This window comes from Mus pahari, chromosome 12, assembly GCF_900095145.1.
Source record: "Mus pahari chromosome 12, PAHARI_EIJ_v1.1, whole genome shotgun sequence".
NCBI classification, from domain to species: domain Eukaryota; kingdom Metazoa; phylum Chordata; class Mammalia; order Rodentia; family Muridae; genus Mus; species Mus pahari.
Window position 1 is genome coordinate 16893015 of NC_034601.1, and position 11333 is coordinate 16904347.

At 44.6% G+C, this 11333-nt stretch overlaps 1 protein-coding gene and 1 pseudogene across 5 annotated transcripts in view; one reads left to right on the plus strand and one right to left on the minus strand.

Moving 5' to 3' along the window:
* Positions 1–11333, plus strand: part of Vps8 (VPS8 subunit of CORVET complex) — a 216139-nt gene that overhangs the window by 64141 nt on the left and 140665 nt on the right. The gene's annotated exons all lie outside the window — the stretch shown is intronic.
* On the minus strand, positions 9697–10502 carry LOC110329401 (annotated as a pseudogene).

Sequence of the window (11333 nt, forward strand, 5' to 3'; positions counted from 1 at the left end):
AGAGAGAGAGACAGAGAGAGAGACAGAGAGAGACAGAGAGAGACAGACAGGGAGAGACAGACAGACAGACAGATAGTGCTGGGGACATGAGCCCATAGGTGTGGGTGATATTTCATATTCAGAGTATGACATTTTGCAAATCACATCTACAAATATGGAGAGAGCTATTTACCTAAAGTTAGATGCTAGAAGAGTCTTCTAAGACTTCAAAGAGGAGAATAACCCAGCTCAGGTTTTGCCTACTACAGCACTAAGGAGTTCAAGCAGTCCACCAAACAGCTAACCATCCAGGCAAACCAACCAGTGATGATTGACAGAGATTCCCTGAACAGATAGATCTGCATGTGAAAAGCATGTGCCTTTCATTTTCATTGAATTCTTACCATTCCACGAAATATAGACATAATGTTTTGTCGTCTTTTTATCTGAGGAAGCTCAGAGGCCAAGTTACTTTCCAACATAGTACTGCTGCTAAAGTGGTAAAGCCCAGACTCAGATCTGAATGTTCCAGACTTCAGAGCCCAGCTCTTAACAGCCACTGTAGTGCTGTGTTCAGAGCAGACAGAAGACAGCACTGCCACTGAGCGGGACTGAGTTAAATGGCTAATCATGGTGATAACCACATGGCTGGCTAGGTCCCCAGCAGAGTGCTGGACTGGCAGGCACCAAGCCTTGGGTCTGAGCTGCAGTATTATGTGGGAGACAACACACACTGAAAAAAATCACAGCACATAGGAGGCGGAGGCAGGAGGATGGATCAGAAATTCAAGTCATCTTTGCCCGTGCTCAAAATTTAAAATAATTCTAGTAAACACCTAATCTTTTGGTTTCTAAACATCTAATGACAGACTCTGTTACAAACCTTTTGCCTTAATTTATTTAGTGTTATGAAAAAAATCTAAAGCTAGTTACTTTATAAGCAAAAATAGATCCATTCAGCTCACCTTTTTTGCAATGTGAGAGTGTAGCACTGGTATCTGGTCACCTTAGGTGGGGGCTTTGAGGAAAATGACATTACCGTGTCAGAAGGGTATGTGTGAGTGTTGAGTCGTGCATACACAACAGTAGAATGCCAAAGGTTCTGGGCTCTTTAGCAATTAACTCTCATGGACTCCTATGAGGAAAACGTTTTCTTCTCTTAGAGACTTAATTAACTTCCCACCAGACTGCAGCTCCTGAAAGTTCAACCATCATTCAGCATCCCTACCCCAGGGACCAGGCTTTGAGTGGGCAGAATTGTGTTTAGGCAATGCATCGCTGATGCGTATCGCCCGTGTAATCCTTAGCAGAACTCTCTAAGGCAGGTGCTGTTACTGCTCACCTTTATAAAGGGCATGGAGGCACAGAGAGGTGAGGTAAGGCGTTCAGGTCACACAGCTAGTAAACAAGGAAGTTAGTGCTTGAATGGAAACATTTGGACTTCAGGGTTTCCATCTGCAGTGCTTCACTGTGTAGTTGGACAAGGCTTCTTTTCATGTGAACATAGTTCGAAAAGTCCAGATAAACGTTATATGTTAGAGAAATTAACGCCAGTGCCCAGTGTGTGTGACATGTATAGCTACAGTATAATTGTTCACATCTTAAGACCCAGGATTAAAACCCCAGGTGTGTTGGAACATCCCCAGTCACAACATTTGTACAAAGATATTTTTGGCGGCTTGTTATTCATTCTCTCTTAATGTACTTTCATTTTGTTAAGTTTTTTCTGTATGATCAGTTTATTACCAGGGTGACATAGGCACTTTTCAGTGAATGTTCTGCCGTAGTACTATTTATATGTAGAAGCCACACTGATACCCTTTCCACTGAAAGAGCACTCCAAAACCAGACACAGGAAGCCAGTTTTGTATAGATCATATGCTCCTTTCCTACCAGTCTGTAATGTCAGGCTCCTGTGATTAGTCTTTGCATATATGTATGTGTGCATGTAGTATGTGTGTGTGTGTGTGTGTATGCATGCATACCTTCATACCCAAGTTTTTATCAGTGGCTTAAGTAAAGGTTTAGTGGCAAGCCTGTCAGGGCTAGATAGCAGCAAGAGCCAAGATTGGAAACGATCTTGATAAGAAAATCCAATCTAATTATGTATAAACCTAACAAGATTAAACATTAGATTCAAATGAGTTTTGTTTACTAGATTTGAAAGGTATAGCTAGGTAGGAGTTAGAAATAACTTTAATCCTAACGTGTACTTACCCCCGGTACTCTCCTAACACCCTCCTGCTCCTGTATTCTGAGCAGTTCTCCCACTGTCATGTGACTCGCCAGCTTTAAATGGGGCTGCTCCTGTGTGCATAGGTTGGGGGTTATTTCCTGGAAGGAACACCCCTTCCCCTAGCAACAGTAACAGCAGGCTGTTGGTCCTCATCACTGAAGGGTTCAGTCTGTTCAGGTCCAGGAGCAGAGTCCCTGGTAGGGCCCATGACCTCTTGAGGCATGGGCTCTTGCCCAGGTTTACAGTATGAGAAGTAAATTTCCTCCCCCAGAGCAGGCCTGAAATATGGCCAGGAAATGATTGGTTAACCCCTTACCAGTCCCACACTGTTGTACCAAGGGCACATCCTGAATAAAGCTAAAGTACCCGCTGGCTCTCCGTCTTTCTGCCCCTCTTCATGCTGCCCCCCTCCCCCAGCCTTGGAGCTGATGACTGATCCATTTAGGGCTGGGCACTCAGCATCCCTCACGCTCAGCACTTGGACCAGCTGTGGGTCTCTGCATTAACTACCACCCACTGCAAAAAGAAGCCTCTCTGACCGAGGCTGACCAAGGCTGACGGAGCGGCACGGCACGGCACGTGTGGTGGACCAGCGGGCTGACATCAGGAGAAGATGCTGGATTGTGATGAGACACTTTCTATAACTCCAACTTGCAGGTGACCGAGACCCAAGGCTATTCAGTTCAAGGCTATCCTTGCTGCTCAGTGAGTTTGAGTCCAGTCGGGCTTCCTAGCAAGATGAAAGGGAAGAGAGGGAAGGAGAAGAGGGAGCAAGAGGTGGTGCTTTCAGTCTGAAGTGAAGCACTGTTGACGAGCCAGCTCTTAGGTTCATGCCTTCCTTTTGTTTGTCCTATTCAAATGAAGGGAGGATGGCTTCTGAACAGGAGGGGCATTTCGTTTTAAGGTTTTTTGTTATATATTAATTTCATTATGATATTTTCATACACGCACGTGTATGTAATGTTTTGATTATACCCCTGTGGCCCTCTCTTCTCTCACTTTCCTTTCTTGTTCCCACCCCATCCACTTCCACGTGTGTGTCTAGTCTCCTGTCTTTTCTTTCTTGCAAATCCTTCCCCTCAGCAATGAGTAAACTGCCCATGAACCTGCAAGAAGAGGTGGGACCCTCTCTATGCCAGAACAGAATTTAGATGGATCAAATCCTGTGTAGGTCCTACGTAGGCAGTAGCAGCTGCTGCGAATTCAAGTGTGCAGTGGCCAGGGCACGCCTAGAAGACAGTGCTCCGTGACACTCTGACTCTTCCCCTGGCCCTCACATTCGTAGGTTTCTTTCTTTTTTTTTTTTTTTTGACGTACCTTGGGGCAGGTGGTGTAGATGCCCTCTTAGCTGGTACCTGAGTACTAACAGTTGCCTGTTCTCCTTAACCACCGCCTATCGTTAAAGCCTCTCACCAGGCCTAAGAGCAGCAGTGCTCTGGCATCAGCATGGATGTGTAGAAGGCAAGTTGAGAGGCACATCATGCCCAGTTGGCAAAATAACAGTTGTAGCTTCCTCACGAGGGGTGGACTTTTGATCAGGATACTGTACCAGAGTGAGTTCCCTCCTGTAGATCAGGCCTCAACTCCAACCAGAAAAACGTTGGCTGTCCCCTTAATTGCACCCGTGGGCACCCCTTGACTGGCTCGCACCTGGTGTAACTTGAAAGCCTCACAGCTGAGTAAGACCATTAGTGATAGTTCTCCCCCAGCAGCCTACATAGCACCTTCTAGCACCGTGAAATGCCAATAGGGGCGCCCTTCTAGCTCAGTTCAGCTTTGTTTCTTTATGGTCTGAAGCCAAAGCACCTGGTGCCTTGCACAGTTGGGTCTTACCATTGAGTTGCCATGGCAGTCAACAGCGGTGGCCATAGTATTGATTGTTTTGGGAACCAGAGAGGCCTTTCTGACCAACAGCTCATAAGGAGGTAGTCCATTCCTAGCATTGAGATTCTGCCCTTCCTTCCTTTCTTCCTGTCTGTGCCTGTGTCTGTGTCTGTGACTGAGTCTGTTTCTGTCTGTGACTGTTTCTGTGTCGTTTGTGTCTTTGTCTGTGTCTCTGTGTGTCTCTGTCTGTGATTGTCTGTGTCTGTCTGTGACTATGACAGCATCTCTGTCTGAGTCTCTGTCTGTGACTCTATCTAGTCTGTTTTTCTGTTCTCTGTGTCTATCTGTGTCTGTGTCTGTCTGTGTCTCTTGTCTGTGACTGTCTGTGACTCTGTCTCTGGTTATGACTGTCAATGTCTCTCTCTCTATTTTTTAGAGATTCATTTATTATTATATCTAAGTACACTGTAGCTGTCTTCAGATGCACTAGAAGAGGGAGTCAGATCTCATTACGGATGGTTGTGAGCCACCNTGTGGTTGCTGGGATATGAACTCAGGACNTTCAGAAGAGCAGTTGGTGCTCTTAACCACTGAGCCATCTCTCTAGCCCCAATGTCTATATTTATCTGTCTGTGTCTGTTTCTGTCTCTGTGTCTCTTTCCGTCTATGACTGTCTGTGTCTCTGTCTGTGACTATGACTGTGTCTATCTCTGCCTGTGACTGTCAGTGTCTGTGTATTTGTCTCTGTCTGTGTGTGCACATGTGTGGGTGTGTGCATGTGGAAGCTGGAGATTGATACTGGGTCTTCCTCTATGGCTCTTCACCTTGTTCTCTCACTCAACCTGGAGCTCACTGGTTGAGTAGATTGGTTGGGTAGCCATCCCCTGGGCTTCTCCTGCCTGTGCCTCTCCAGTGCCGGGGTTGCATATGTGCTGCCATACCCAGCTTTTACATGGGTGCTGGGCACTGTACCCAATTCTCATACTGCGTACATACAAGCACTTTATCAGTTTAGCCATCTCCCAAATCCCTGAGACTTTCCTCTGATATGTCCTGAGAGTGGCTTTCTCCATCCACACACAGTGCTAAGAGCTGTATAAAAAGACTTCCTTTGCTGGGTGGCATAGTTTGGGTTTGTAGTATCTGGAAGGTTTGTTGTACTTTAATCTTTAATACTAGTACTTAGGAATCTGAAACAAAAAAGTTAGAGGTACAAGCCTAGCTTGTGTCTCTGAGACTTTGCCTTAAGACAATCAAATTAAAAAAAAATTAAAGAAGCTATTATTGGAAACAGAAAAATGAACTTTACTAGTTAAAATGTCAGCAGTGCTAATTTGTGTTCTGCCAGCAGGTGGCACCTTGCGCCTGCTGCCAGCAACCACACTGTCCTCTTGGAGTCAGTAGGTAATGCTATTTAACCGTTAGGCCGTCCTCCTCAGGGCAGCCATTGTAATTTTGAAGGTATTACATTGAATCTGTGGAATACTTCAGGTAATGTAGTCATTTCCATACTGTGAATTCTGCCAACTCAGGAACATAGCGGACGTCCCCAGTACCTGGTGTTTTGTTCATCTCTTCTCAAGTCGGAACAGTCTCATTGTGGAAGCCTTTACCTCCTTGGTTATGTTTGTCCCTTTTTTCTTCAATTGTGGACGGGGTATTCTTCCTAATTTCTTTCTTAGAAAATTCAGTATTACTATATAAGAAAGCTAACCTTATCTCCTGCCACTGTATTGACAGTGTTGACAGATGGAGCAGTTCTCTGCTAGAGTCCATGAGGTCCTTTAAGTACGTTATCTTCTGGGGCTGGTGAGATGGCTCAGTGGGTAAGAGCACCCGACTGCTCTTCCAAAGGTCCAGAGTTCGAATCCCAGCAACCACATGGTGGCTCACAACCATCCGTAACAAGATCTGACGCCCTCTTCTGGAGTGTCTGAAGACAGCTACAGTGTACTTACATATAATAAATAAATGAATCTTAAAAAAGAAAAAAAAAAAGTACGTCATCTTCCAAGTAGGGATAGTCTTCATATCTTCCCTTTTGCACCGGTGTTCATCAGGGAAATTGTGTGTTGTGGTTTGTATTTTGTTTTGTTTGTGTGTGTGACGTGTACCTGTGTCCTTGTCTTGTTTTGCTGCTGGAAATACCAGCTTCTTAGAATGACTTTTGTAGTGTTCCTTGCCTTCCTGTTTGTGGGACAGTTTCAGACATGTTGGTAGATTTCCCCTGGCCGCTCCGTTCAGACTGATGCCGCCCAGTCCTGGGCTAGAACCCGGCTCTGGGCTGGAGCCTGTGGGAAACTTTTCACTTTGCTTCTGCCCCACAGCTTCTTGGGTCTATGTGCATTGTTGGTATCATCTGGCTTTAATTTGGGCAGGTTGTACACATTCAGAAGTTAACACATTTCTTTTAGGTGTTTCCACATTTGAGAATATACATTTTAAAAGTATTTCCTAGTAATCTTCTGTATTTCATTGGTAACAGCTCTCTTTCATCTGTAATTTCACAAATTTGGAATTGTTTGCCTTGCTTTTGGTTGGTTTGGCTAGGGAATTGTAAATCTTGTTAGTATTTTCAAAGAAGCACTGGTTGATTTTATATATTTCTCTTGTAGTCCCTGTTTCATTCATTTCTGTCTCCATCTTTATTATTTTTTGTTGTCTGTGTATTTGGTTTTGGTGGCTTCTTATTTCTCAAGAACCCTGAGGAGAATCATTTGGCTACCTATTTTGAAATCTCTGATTTTTTAATGTGCGTGGTTAGAACGGTAAGCCTTCCCCTTTGGTTGCTGTGCCCCTAGGGCATGTCACCAGTTTCATCTGAGTCTAGCGATTATTAAATTTACTCTTGGGTTCTGTGGACTATGGTTTCTTTTTTTTTTTTTTCTTTTTTAAAAAAAGACTTATTTATTATATGTAAGCACACTGAAGGTGTCTTCAGACACTCCAGAAGAGGCTGATCAGATCTTGTTACGGATGGTTGTGAGCTACCATGTGGTTGCTGGGATTTGAACTCTGGACCTTCGGAAGAGCAGTCAGGTGCTCTTACCCACTGAGCCATCTCACCAGCCCCGGATTACGGTTTCTTTACCAGGGTTTTGTTTGGTAAGGAACAAAGACATATTACCGTTTTAACCACGCACATGTTTGTAGTGTTTGAGGTTTGCCTTGCTGTTGATTTCTAGTTTCCATTGTGGTCTGATAAGAAACAAGGAATTATTACAATTATTACAATTAAAAAATATATGTTTAATAACATTTTCTTATTTATTTATGAGTAGGGGAGTGAGTCAGTGGGTCTGCATGTATATGTATGCCACAGTGAATGTCAGAAGACCACATACTGGGTCCCTGGGACTGTGCATCTATTTACATTATTTCCATAAGTATTTACACTAGTTTGATGAATGCCATTTTTCTCTTCTTATCTCTTCTGACTAGTTTTGATTTGCTATCTACCATATCAGATATGGAAATTCCTAAGCCAGCTTATTTACAGTGTACTTTTACTTGGTATGTTGCTTTCTGACCGTTGACTCCCAGGTTTTGGCTGTTTTTGCTAGTTACACTGGTTTATTGGAGGCAGCACATACTGGTTTTTTTCTTGTGCATGTATGTGTGGCACATATGTCTTGTGCATGTATGGTCATATGTGCATGTCTGTGTGAAGGCCCATGGTTCATGTGGGGAGTCCTCCTGTGTCCCATCTTACTCATTTAGCAGGGTCTCTCAGTTGACCTCTAATTTGCTGAAATCAAAATTGGGCATGACAGCCATAGAGCCATACGGTTCTTAACGATATGAACGCTAGACCTCACACTTAGTCTGTGTTTTAAGCACCATCTCCCCAGCCCTGGATCTTGTCTGTCCTCCCAACCCCCACGTCCAGCCTTTCTCTGAGTCTTAATTGCTTAGTTAAGGCATTTTGCATACAAGATGGTTGTCCTGGTGGGTTTTGCTACTTGCTATAGTTTTGTTGGAGGTTGTGTCTGTGTGAATTATTGGTAGGTTTTTTGTTTGGTTGTTTGTTTGTTTTTTGTCTCGTATGTTTGCTGGTTGGGTCCATCTTTGCTATGGTCCATTAGCTGTTTCTCTTGTGAAATGCATTCTCTCCTGTGTCCTTGTGGGTGAGACAGTTTTCCTCTCCTTCTGTGTAATGTCCCTGAAGACTTCTCTATGGTGCGGGCTCAGTTGTCACGAATTGCCTTAATCTGTTCTGGAAGCAGTCATTTCTCCATCAGTTTTAAGAGGGAACTTGGCTGCACGTAGCAGTCATAGTTGGCAGTTTCTCTTCAGTGCTTGGAATATGTAGACGTGTTTTCCTGGCTCTCAGTGCTGGTGACAGATCTGATGTTACACTGGTGTCTTCTGTGTGACTTGGAGTTGTTCCCTACGATGCTAGGCACTGTACTTGTGACATTTTGCCATGGCTAAGTTCTTCGGTGGTCAGGTCTTTGGGTTTGGATGTCTTTCTCTAGGAAATCTTCACTATACGTTGACTGAATAAATTGTGTACGCCTTTATCCCATCTCCTTCTGCCTCATGACTTCTTAGGTTGTGTCCCCTGAACCTGCCCAGAGTTCTTGGTAGTTAGGGTTGTGATTATTAATTCCCTTTCCTTTTATACATCTCTGTGTGCTGCTGTCTTGACGGTGTCCCCTGTGCCTGGAATCCATTCTTGGGCCTGATCACATCTCCGGTGATGTTTTTTGAATTGATTTTATAGCTTTCTCTCTTAGTCTGAATTGATCTGTCTTAGTCATCTGCTTAGTGCCTGATGTTTCTGGTTTTTTTAAAATTTGTTTTCCAGTCATCTTATCTTTCAAAACTGTGCTCTGACTTAAGCATTTTCAAGGTTTGTGAGAACAATGTTCTTTGAGCTGTGTTCAAATAGCTCATCTCCAGTTTTTATATTGGGGGCCATTTTATTAAAAGATTTAGGCAGTATTGTTGTTACCTCTGGCACTGCGGCTAAATCCGGGGCTAGCCTAGAGGCTTTCGCTTTCCTGAATGATGGGTTTATTTCCCTGGCCTTTTCTTTATTTTTAGAATCCTCTGCATCTCCATGTGTCAGTTCAGACCACTTCCCACTCATGTGTGGCATGCTCTTTCAGGCTGGAGATGCAAGTGTTTTTATTTCAGGAAACATTATTGAATTCCCTGGTGGGCTACTTGCTATGTTCCAGCGCCTTCCTTTTCTTATTTGGGATTCCAGTCATGCATGCACTGATACTCTCCCTTCTTCTCTCCGCTTTCTGCTTCCCTGTGTGCTCCCCCTGCCTCTTCTGTCCTCTGTCCCAGACTCTTCACTCACCACTCCAGCTCTGCAGCTGGTTCTCATTGTCACTGGAAGACAGACTCCTCAGTAGATGGACCAGTGGTTTTCCAATCATGGAATCCAGCAGCATCATTAGGGACCTCAGTAATTCTCAATGCTATACTTAAACAGCAGTGGGCACACCCCTTTTTCTTCTCCTTCTCCGTCTTCTTCTCTTTCTTCTTTAATTTAAAGACTTTATTGGCTGAGTGAGATATGGAAAATGTATCAGTGTTACTTTCTGAGGATTCTTTAGATGACGTTCTCCTTCTCTGTTTTGTCTGTAATAGTTTTTTTTTTTAAGTTTGTAATATTTATGTACAGAAAACTTAGTGTACATTTAACCCAACTTAGTGGCGAGTTCTTTAGCCTTTGCCATTTCCAGCTTGGCAATGTGAGCCACAGACTTAGGACCCAGGACGTTGCCTCCTCAGTGGCGACGGATCTCATCATATCTGTCATTATAATTGGTCCTAATAGCTTCCACCCGCTTAGCCAGAGCACCCTTGTCTTCCGAGTTAACCTGTGTGAAGGCAACAGTGGTGCATGTTTTCCTGTGGACCAGGCGCCCCAGCCTGGCCTTTCCCTTGATGATGCAGTAGGGGACCCCCATCTTTCGACACAGGGCAGGCAGGAAAACCACCAGCTCAATGGGGTCTATGTCATGGGCAATCACCACCAGCTGAGCCTTCTTGTTCTCCACCAAGGTGGTGACTGTAATGACTCCTGCTCGGAGGACAGGTGGTCTCTTGGTTGGGACGTTCCCTTTGCCAGCACCTTTCTTCTCAGCACGGGCCAGCAGTCTTTGCTTCTTCTCTTGCTTTGTCTCTGGCCTATACTTGTGGGCAAGCTTAAGCAGCTGAGTAGCTGTTTGCCTCTCCAGGGCCTGTGTGAACTGGTTAACAGCAGGAAGTACTTTGAGCCGCTTATAGAGGATGGTCTTTTGCCGCTGCAGCCTGATGTAGCTGGGCCATTTGACGAAGCACGTTAGATCTCTTTTGGGCTGGATATCCTGTCCAATGCCGAAGTTCTTGGGCCTCTTCTCGAAGAGAGGTTGACCACTTTCTTGGCTTCCTGCTTCTTGACAACGGCGGGGGCCAGGGCCACCTTCTTCCCCTTGGCCTTCTTCCCTTTGGGCATCTTGCTCGGCTGCTGGAGAGAGTGTCTGTAATAGTTTTAAAATAGATTCTGCCAGGTAGTTTTAGGGTTTAACTACTGGTATTGGCAGTCCCTAGTGGCACTCATTCATGGTCTGTTATCTCATGAGGTAGGTGTTCATATGTTTTATTTTGAGCACATCTTTAGGGAAGGGCCTTTATTGGTGGGAGTTATTCTGCGTTGGTTGAGTTTGGAATTTGTTTCTTTCACCAGCCCACGTGTACCTTCTCCTAGAATCACTGCGTTCATTTCTTGGCCTGAGTTAGCACAGGAAGAGAGTGAGTTAACATTCTAAGGAGATAGACAGGCCTCTGACATCACAGTCTTGATGGCAGTCTCAGAGAGTACAGCCTTACCCCGCCAAGCCGGGCTCCTGCTCATCTTCCCTGTCGGTGCTTCCTCCCCTTCAAATGTCCTTTTATGGAAGATGCAGGACTTTAAGGATCCCAGGTTAGGCTTTTCCTCTGCTATGTTTCTCTCTGTTGCTGTGAGTCTAAGGTCCCAACAACTCGAGGCATGGAAACTCAGGCTCTTCTGTGACAGAAGGACAGACATACAGGACCACCCAGGTGGCTTCTAGTGCCTTGCTTTGGTTTCAGTCCTCCATTCTCTTTACACTCTGTCCTGTATTTTGTGGGAGCCCAGCTGTGTGCTTTACCTATCTAATTTTTAAAAGATATACTATTTTCATTTTTAATGATATGTATGTGTGGATGTGTGTGTGTGTGTGTGTGTGTGGATGTGTGTGTGTGTGTGTGGATGTGTGTGTGTTTGTGTGTGTGTGTGTTTGTGTGTGTGTGTGTGTGTGTGTGGATGTGT